A 9,508-nucleotide genomic window follows, 5' to 3' on the forward strand; every position below is an offset into this window, starting at 1 on the left:
CCCAAGTCCCTCGAATCTGCTCCTTCTAAATTTTGGTGTTTCATTCATATATCTGGGGCAGATTGTCCCATAAAAATAGAGGCCAATCGCACAGCCTCCTCCGACTTCTTGGGGTCCAAGTTCGTCTATTTCCTAGCAGTATTCTTTAATTGTTCCATAAATGCAGGTGGCGATTCATTTGGTTCTTGTTTAACCTCAAATAATGTCTTTTGGCATAGCATGTCTCATTTCAAATAACAAGCATCTCTGATACGTGGTTAAGAGCCCCCGGGGTCCCGGTTGATTTGGGTCCCAGCCCGGGTCCGTAGTAGGAAAATTCTGATCCACTGTTCCCTGCAAGTCTCCATTAGTGTGTGCTCCAGCGGCAGCGGGAAGTCGCAGCCTCTGCCAGTCGTCTCTCCCAGTGCCAGAGCTCAAGGGGGGGCACCAGGCTCTGATGTGCACCTTCCTCTAGAAAGAGCAGAAACTCCTACCCGGAGCTCAGAGCGGGACACTGCAGACAGAGGCAATGCAGGCTTCCCGGGATGGCGGGGAACCCCATCCAAAGCCATAGCTGCCTCAGGATTTGGGGACAGGACCAGAGGACCACAGCTATGCTGGGCTAGAGGTGTCAGGAGAAGGGAGAAAGCAGACAACAGCAGCCCAGAGCTGTGTCACAGAGGGGTAGAGAGTTGGGCCATCCGTACCTCACGCTCAGTTTTCCCTACGAGCTCTCTTGCACGGCTACAGGAGGGGAGGGGAGGGGAGGGCAGCCATCCTTACTCTTGAGGTCTTGGATGAAGGCCACTGGCTTCATCATGTTGCCGCTGGTGGCAAAATCCTGGATCATGTCATTCTGAATAATGCACAACATGCAAAAGCCTCCTTGGTGACCGGGAGCAGGAGAGGAGAAGCTAGGATGTTGGGGACAAACCCAGTGTCGTCCTCCAACCAGGACGCCCAGGAGAGATGGAGGCAGTACAGGGGCCAGGGGATCTCTGGTCCCACACAGCTCAGCCACGCTCAGTTTTCCCTACGAGCTCTGTGCTACCGTAGAGCTCTGGGGCATCCTGGGTACCCAGGGACCAGCACACGCCACTCACCCCAGTCGCAGTCCCAGCCACTGCAACCTCCCCAGAGGAGACAGCATCCACGGGGATGGAAACCGTGTCACCAGCACTCGCTGGAGGAGCCCACAGCTCAGCCCTGAGGGGCACATCCCACCGGAGCGCTACAGATGCCGCTGCAAGTCCCGCGTGCTCCCCTTGATCACAGCTTGGAGCAGTGCCCACCAGACCCCTTTCAAAGCCACCCATCAACAGCACCACCTGCCTGTACGCAGCCTTCTGCCCTGCCCTCAGGCAGTCCCCACAGACAGGGGCTCTTTGGGACCCCCAACTCAGCCCCCAGCAAGCCAGCAAACCCCCATGGCCCCATGTTAGTCCTGCCTACACCCAGCAGAGTCAAAGCCTCCCCACACACAAGGACGCAGAGCTCAGGAACACTGCTACAGCCCGGAAAAGCGAGCCGTATGCAGGAACGACCTCTCCATGGAGAAAGGGGCAGGAGGGAACAAGGAAGGCGCATCCTGACACCCACACAGCCCTCGGCAGGGCCCCCTGCAGAGGTGCTGAGTGCAGCACTGGCAGCAGGACAGGCGGGTGCTCCTCGTCCCTCCTCACCACCGGCATGGCCCCCCGGCCCTGCCGCCCACCGAGCCAGCCCTCCCCACTCACGGCTGCCGCTGTGCTCCTTGGAGAGCAGGGAGTCGGGGAGCGGTGGCGTGGGGGTCAGGCACGGCACCGTGGAGCTGAGGGAGCTGGTGTTTCCTCTGCTCTAGGCTGCTCTGTGGTCTCAGGGCCCCATATGTTGGATCTGCTCTGGTGTCTCCTGTCAGTGAGGACAGAGGGATGCTCTCCGAGCACACTGTGCTCTTCACACAAGTTTTCATGGCTCGCACATGCCTACACTCCGTGAGCGATGTTTACTTGCATAGGACAATTTGTCTTGTCACTCCAAACTAAGCCCTGGAAACCCTCCCTCAGCTTTTGGCTGCAATAGAAAAGGCTGGAAACACTGGAAAAAGGTGCTCAGTCCTCAGCACTAGAAGCTGCATGGGATCAAAATCCCAAAGAAGCCAAGAGTTTGTCTCCAGCACAAAGACACTTGACAGCACTTTGTCTTCACAGGCTGAGGTGTCCTGGACAGACACAACCATCTGAAAGCCTTGGAAACAAAACTCTTCAGTACAGGTTTGATACATGGTCCCCTGAAAGGCAGGACATAGATGGAAACCAGGGAAACAGCTGCTCTCAGAGAGAAATACAGATCAATGCTGCCATGCGGCACTTTACATCCTCAGGACAATTCCTGTTGATAGCTAGGAAGTGGAGAGAATGAAGAATTAGCGTTGTTCCAGCAGGAACACCAGGACCTTGAGGAAGCTGGGGTTGCCTCTCACCCCACCCAAAATGACTGTCCAGAGCTCCTCCGCACTGCAGCTCCCCACTGCATATGGGACGTGGCTTTTGACTGCTGGGCATAGGAGTTATTTCAGTTGACAACTTCATAGCTAGGAAGGTTCACCACCTCCAGGGTAGACAACAGCAGGAACAGAATTCTCCTGTGAGCTAACGTCTGCACTTCTCAAAGCCTTCCAAATATTTCATCAAAAAGAAAAAATTACTTGCTTAGAAACAAATGGACACTTTTCCAAATGCTGGGTGATTCAAGGGTATGGCAAGGAAAGAAAAAAAGAAACAAACAAACAAAAAGGTAAAAATAAAGAAAAAGCATCAGTTTCATGATGGTGTGAAGAAACAGGAAGATGCAAGGCTCTCATAAAAGTCACTTCTACACAGCTGTGGAAAACCTTCAAGAAAATTCTTTCAGTTAGAGGTGCAATCTCCACTATCCACTCTACATCGTCTTCTTCCCAGGTGCCAATATCCTGACAGCCCTGCGGGACATGCCCAGCTCCAGATCAGCCCGGTGACGCAACAACACAGATTCCATTCCCCAGGCTCCCACGGCCTCTAGGATGTCATTGTGCGTTTCCACGACGACCCTGTGGTCTCTCCAAGGCCAGCTGGCAGCTGGCACCACACCCTGTCTTGCCGGGTTTCTGCCTGCCATCGAGGTACGGCAGCAGCTCCCGCTCCTCCTGGTGCTCCTACCCTGCGGGTAACCCCCCAGCCGGCTCTGCCCGCCAGTATCCCCCCCATCACCCCTCTTGGCTTCCCCCAACAGAGAGGTTGCCTCTGCGGCTGCTGATGGCATCGCAAGTGCCCAGCGTGAGCTTCACCGCCCCCGCCACGCCGTCACCGGTCACTGCCAGCGTGCTGCCGGGGCACTCCGAGCCTGCCCAGGCCCAGCCCAGCACCCACCAGCTGGCGCGGGCCAGCGTCTGGCAGAGGGTGCGCGGGCCCCTGGGTGTCCTAGGGCAGCTGGGGCACATCCCCCACGGGGTGCCACTTCCCCCTGTGGCTGCTCCCTGTCCTCGTGCTTGCAGCTGGGGACAGCAGGTGGTGACAGGGATGCTGGTGCCCCACCAGCCCATGGGGTTGGGGCCATGGGCCGTGGCCCACCAGGAGCCCCTGTCCACCATGGCTCAGCATTGGGGGCAGGGCCTTCCTATGGCCCACACCCTGAGCAGCAGCATCAAGAAGCCGCTGGAGGCCTCTGAGAATGATGTGGTGGTCATCAAGGGCAGTGGCCCCGACACCAGAACAAAGCCTAAAGGTGAGTTTTGGGGGGTGGCAGAGCCCGTGGGCGGGCATCCGATGCCCAGGAAATCTTGCATCGCCATGGGGTCTGGCTGGTTTTGATTGCTCTGTCAGCAGGGGTGACCATCCTGGACACCCCGGAGAAGCCCCTGGTCCTGCCTGAGCTGGGGCCACACAGCTTTGCCGAGGCCTTTCCCGAGCTGGCAGGGGACAACCTGCACTTTCAGGATGAGCACAAGCACTTTCAGGAGTTCAACGTGGACATCACCGACATGCTCGCCTGGCTCGACACCCTGGAGGGCGAGGACACCGTCCCCGATGCCCTCGACATCTCCACCGGTCTCACCAGCACTGCCTTCCCCAACCAGCCCTGCCAGTTCTCCGAGTACGGGGCAGAGGGTGACTGCCCTGAGGAGCAAGTGGTGGTGGCGATGCTGGGAGAGGCCTACCCCTTCTTAGGGGTGGCAACGTCCCCCTTGATGGACCCCAAGGGGACACAGGGCGGGCTGGGAGCGGTCCTCCCCGCCTGGCTGCCACTTTGTCCTGTAGAGACTTGTGGGGACAGTCCCATGGAGAGTCCCGTGAAGGATCGTCCAGAGGGTCCTCCAGAGAGTCCTCTGCTGAACTCCATAGCTGCCCCCCAGCACCATCCGCCCCGCAAGGCCCAGCTGGTGGAGGAGGCACTGCACAGACAGCCCCGGGTGCTTTTGAGCCGCTTGCCGCTGCCGCCGGGCATCGTCCCCCACGGGGTAGTGCCCAGATCAGGGAAGGCGGGCAGAAAGCAGGCGAAGCGCCCCGTGCCAGAGGGCACCCCAAGAATGGAAGAGACCTCCTCACGGGACAATATCCCACCCAAGAAGAGAAAGAAGATGGTGGTGTGCCAGGTGCTCAAACACTCAAAAACCCTGGGCGAGGGAAAGCTGATGGGGGACGGTGCTGCAGCTGGTAGCAGCAGGCAGCACGTGGGCAGCAGCAAGAGGAAGGCATGCCACGGCAACAACGTGCCCACCAGGCGATCCCGAACCCTGGGGGATAAGCGAAGTGCCCCACACCCCCCCAACCGCTGTTGATGGGTTGATAGGGAAGGTGGGGAGCACAAATCCCTGTGGCATGCGACCCGCACCCAGCCACTCCAGCCCCAGCCCTCTAGCACGTCTCGCTTTCCTTCTTAAGTCATTAAAGGTTTGATGTTTGTTTCACATTGCTTCTACCTGCGGCCATTCGTGCAGCGGGAGGTGGGGGGGTTAACGCAGCCCCTGCCCCACACGTAGAGCTGCCCCTCCACCTCTTCACCCCAGGATATGAGGAACCCCCCCAAGATTCCAGAGGGAAAACCAGCAATGTGCTTCAGGACAGAGACAGAGGAAGAGAAAAAGAGGAGCAGGGAGCGGGACAGAGGGAGAGCAAGGGGAAACACAAAAGGGCCAGGAAGAACGGCAGAGAAAGAGAGGGGCTTGGAAACTAGAGCAGGGGCAGGGAGCAGGATACAAGAACAGCCCGAAGAGAGGCACAGGCAAGCAAAAAAGCGAGACCAGTGAGGCAAAGGCTGTGGGGGCACAGGCACGGGGAGGGACCTGCACGCAGCAGAGGGGTGACACGGCCCCCAGGCCCCAGGACTCAACGCAGTTCCCACTCTTGGTGCCGCCAGGAGAATGTTACAGTTCAGACGCTTCTGTCTCTGCCTCTCTCAGCTCTTACGATGGTCAAGCTTCCCAGACACACAGCCTCACATGCCCGCACACACACTGCATGGCCGTGCCGCACCTTTGGTTCCACATACAGACCCTGCGGTGCGTGGTGGCCAGCTGGCCTGCTGAGGACTGCTCGCAGGGACCCTTCCTCACCCGCAGGGGCCGGCGGCCTCTTGTCTCCGGCTGGGGGCAGCTTCCAGATGGATGCCCTTTCTGTCCTTCTCCAGCCGCTTTACCTTTTCCTGATCCTTCAACTGCAGCCTCAGCTGCAGGCAGCCAACGACATCCCTGGGGGACGTCATCAGTGTTTTCCCATGCGATGAAAATAAAGAGATTTCTGGACGTGCATGAATAGCAAGCGGAGAGCTATTGACCTTCCAAACCAGCAGAACTCGATTTGCATTTTTTCAGTGCTCCCTCTCAGGCTGTGCATTTAATCTCCCTCATCTTTCATGAATTTCCACATCTCCTAACTAAACCGACCATGTCTGAAGTCACCATTCCAGCAGCGCTGGGGGTGTGCAAGGAGGCCAGGAGGCCCCCCCAGTGCCTCAGGACAACATGTCTCCTCACAGGCCTTGGTGGCAGAGGTGTCATTGCTGTGCCCAAGGGGACAAAGACTTGGGTTCTCTTGGTGACTTCCAGCCTTGCCAGCGCCCTTTGCCATCTCCACCACAGTGTGTCCTACGCTCTCCCACAGCTGCTTCTTTTTCCCTGCCGGCTGGAGACACCCATGTCGCTTCCCCACCTTGCTCTCACCCTGGCAGTTCCAGACACTCACCGACGTCTGTCCACCCTCACACTTTGTTCCATGACACACAAAGACATGGACTCATCTCAGACTCCTTCTGCATGACTTCTCGTACCACAGCCCTACCCTTGGAGTGATATTTCTGCTTCCTCATGGCCACTCTCCACCTTCCAAGCTGCGCTGTGTGGCAGTGTTTCCCTCTCCTGCAGTTCCCAACCTCCAAGGAAAGCTCCACCAGCTGGGAAACAACCTTCAAGCAGCCATCCCAGCCCATCAGCCTTCTGGTGGCCTTTCACCAGACCAGACAGAAGCAGGCTCACCATGATGTCCCAAGGCTGCCAGCCTTTCAGCTTCTTGTATAGACATGACCAAGCTGCGTGCCTGCTGCTGTCCCTTCACGTACTAATGTAGAAGAGACATGAGACCCAAAATATAAGTCCCCTTGCTGGAGTGAGCCTGGGTCCTTCGGCAGAGGGCATCTCCCAGTCAATGTGCCACCCAGGGGCCTTCTGCCGGCCTGTCAGACACACTGGCAGATGTGAGCTTAAAAGCACAGAGCCCAGCCATGAGCCAAGGGCTGACTTGTCAGCTCTCTCAGAAAGAAGGGACCTCACAGTCCCTTTCCCAGCCACATTCCTGCTGTAGCCGGTCCCCTCCAGAGGCAGAAGTGACCTCACAGCCCCTTCACCGCCATTGCCTTCCTCCTGGATGAGTTCCTGAGACACAATTGACCCCATGACCCCGTACCCACCCATCACCCTCCTTGTGGCCCAGTCCCTGAGCAGATAAAAGGGAGCTTCTCTCATCAAATTTATCTCACAGATTTCCTGCCAACGGTTTGAGGGGAGAAACGTTCCTCAGAGGAGCTGCTGTATTTATACTGGTGCATTTTGTATCTCACCTTCTGCCTGTTTCTTCTTCTTCCTCCGTCTGTTCTGTCTTCAAAGAGCTCTCCAAGGAAAAGATTCCTCGAATCCTAGGACGGCGCAGGTTGGAAGAGACCCCTGAACTGCGTTGTTCTGGGTCTGGCTGGGAGGGAGTTAACTTTCCCCATAGCAGCCCCCAGACTGCTGCGCTTCCTACTCGTGCCTAGAAGGGTGTTGGTCCTGCACCAATGTTTTGGCTATTGCTGAGCAGTGCTCGCGCCACGTGAAGGCTGTCTCTCCCACCCCCTCTGAAGGTAGTACACTCGGGGTGGGCAAGTGGTTGGGCTGGGCCCTGAATTGACCAAAGGGATATTCCGTGCCATATGACATCATGCTCAGCAAGAAAAGCTGAAAGAAAGGAGGGGGAAGGAGATGATATTCGTTATTAACACAATTGTCTTCCAAAGAGATTGCTATATGTATAGAATCGTTGCCTCCCAGGAGGTAGCTGATATTGTCTCCTGACAGGAAGTAGAGGAAACAATCTCATCTGGTTTTCCTCTCCTTCTGCGTATGGCCTTTGCTTTTTGCTTGCTTCTTTTTTTTTTTTGTCCTCACACACACAGACTGTCCCCCTCTGTCAAGCTACTTTTATCTTTACCCATGAGTATTTTCACCTTCTTTTCTCCCTTTGTCATGCTGAGGAGGAGCGGGGAGAACCTCCCATGGCTTGGTGTGCACCTGAAGGCCAGCCATGTGTAACCCACCACAGTCATCTTGCCCAACTCTCCTGCTACCAAGAATGCTAACTAGGTGAGATTCTGCAAGGGCTCCCCACAACTTGGCATCACCCACAAAGGAGGGGAAAGTGCATTTTCTCCCATCATCCAGAGGGATAATAAAAATGTTCCCTACTTCTTGTCAAGGGCTGGTCTTTGAAGGATGCCACTAGCAATTGGCCGCCAGGAGGACTTTGTAGCACAGATGACATCTCTCCCTCAGCAATCAGCCAGCTTCCCACCCACCACACCGGGCACTTCTTCAGCCCGGCCGGCAACAAGCTGGCTCTAAGGAGACTACAGAAGACCACGTCAAAGCCTTGCTAAAGTCCGGGTACACAACATCCCCTTCTTTTCCCTCCCACTTGTCTTCTGCGACCCCTTTCTTGTCCTTCAAATGCCTGCAGATGGCTGCAGGAGGGCTTGTCGTATCACCTTCCCTGGTGAGGCTGACCAGTCTGTAATCGTCCCCATCCTCCTTCCTGCCTTTTTGAAAACTGTCTGCCTTCTCCAAGGCCCCAGGAGCCTCTCTGACAGCTCTGGCCTTTCCAAGGTGTTGGAAAGAGGTGTCACAATGACACTGGCCAGCCTTCTCCATCTCCCTGACACCAACAGCCTTCTCACTATGACACGCTGCCAGAGGAGTGCCCAGGACACAATTCTAACCTGTCCAGGCCCTTGGGGCCACTTCAAAAGAGAACCATAAGGGATTTCTTCCAACAAGCCCACAACTCTAATGGCATCTCTCTGCAGCTGACAGCTTTCCTAAGCTGTTTTTGTCAGTTCCTCCCGACCCCCAATCCTTTCTTCTCCTCAGGCTGGAGATGAGAGGATTGCGCAGAGGTGAGGGGTGTGTTGAAAGAGGGCTTTGTTAAACTCTCTCCGGAGGGCTGTTCTGGGCATCCCACTGACAGTGAGGAGGGTGCCGCAGAAAGGAGTGGCTCCAGGGAGATGAGAGGAGCAGGTGGAGAAGGCCTTCTGCCTGCCCCTGCTGGGCAGGAGAGCTGCCCCCAAGTGTCGCTCTGATGCACTCACAGGATACCAGCATGAACAGGAAGGGCAAGAATGGGTCTAAAAAGCAGGTTATGAAAACAAAGTCCATGAGTGTCATGGTTTCACGTCAGGAGAGTTTCAGCATTGGTGCAAACCCACCGAATCATAGAATCATAAACAGGCTTGGGTTTTAAGGGACCTTTAAAGATCATCTTGTCCAACCCCCCTTGCAGTGAACAGGGACATCTCCAATGAGACAGGTTGCTCAGAGCCCTTTCCAAGCTGACCTTGAATGTCTCCAGAGACTGGGTACATACAACCTCTCCAGGAGACCTGTTTCAGTGTTTCAGCCGCACAAGAAGAAGTGGTCCAGTCTGTGGGGAGCACAACATGTATCTGGGACAAGAAGGAAATGATTGCTGTAGATGACAGAATCCCCCTAGCCAAGGTGCAGCCGCCTTCTGGAGACAACCCTTCCAGTTCCTGAGCCTTGCAGAGAGCAGGGGGCGGCATACAGCCCAGTACTCCTCGTAGGATGTGGCCACCAGCAGGAAACACTGCGTACATGCCAAAGGTGCAGGAAAGAGCACTACCATTGCTGTGAGCAGAGATTGTGCTGTCCCCAGTCGGGGGACAGTCAGGGTGCTGGAGCTGGAGCAGGTTTCCAAGTTTTCCAGCAGCATCAACATGACGAGGAGGGTGTTCCCAACCCCAGTCACGGGGT

Source organism: Rissa tridactyla, chromosome 25, assembly GCF_028500815.1.
Source record: "Rissa tridactyla isolate bRisTri1 chromosome 25, bRisTri1.patW.cur.20221130, whole genome shotgun sequence".
Taxonomy (NCBI): domain Eukaryota; kingdom Metazoa; phylum Chordata; class Aves; order Charadriiformes; family Laridae; genus Rissa; species Rissa tridactyla.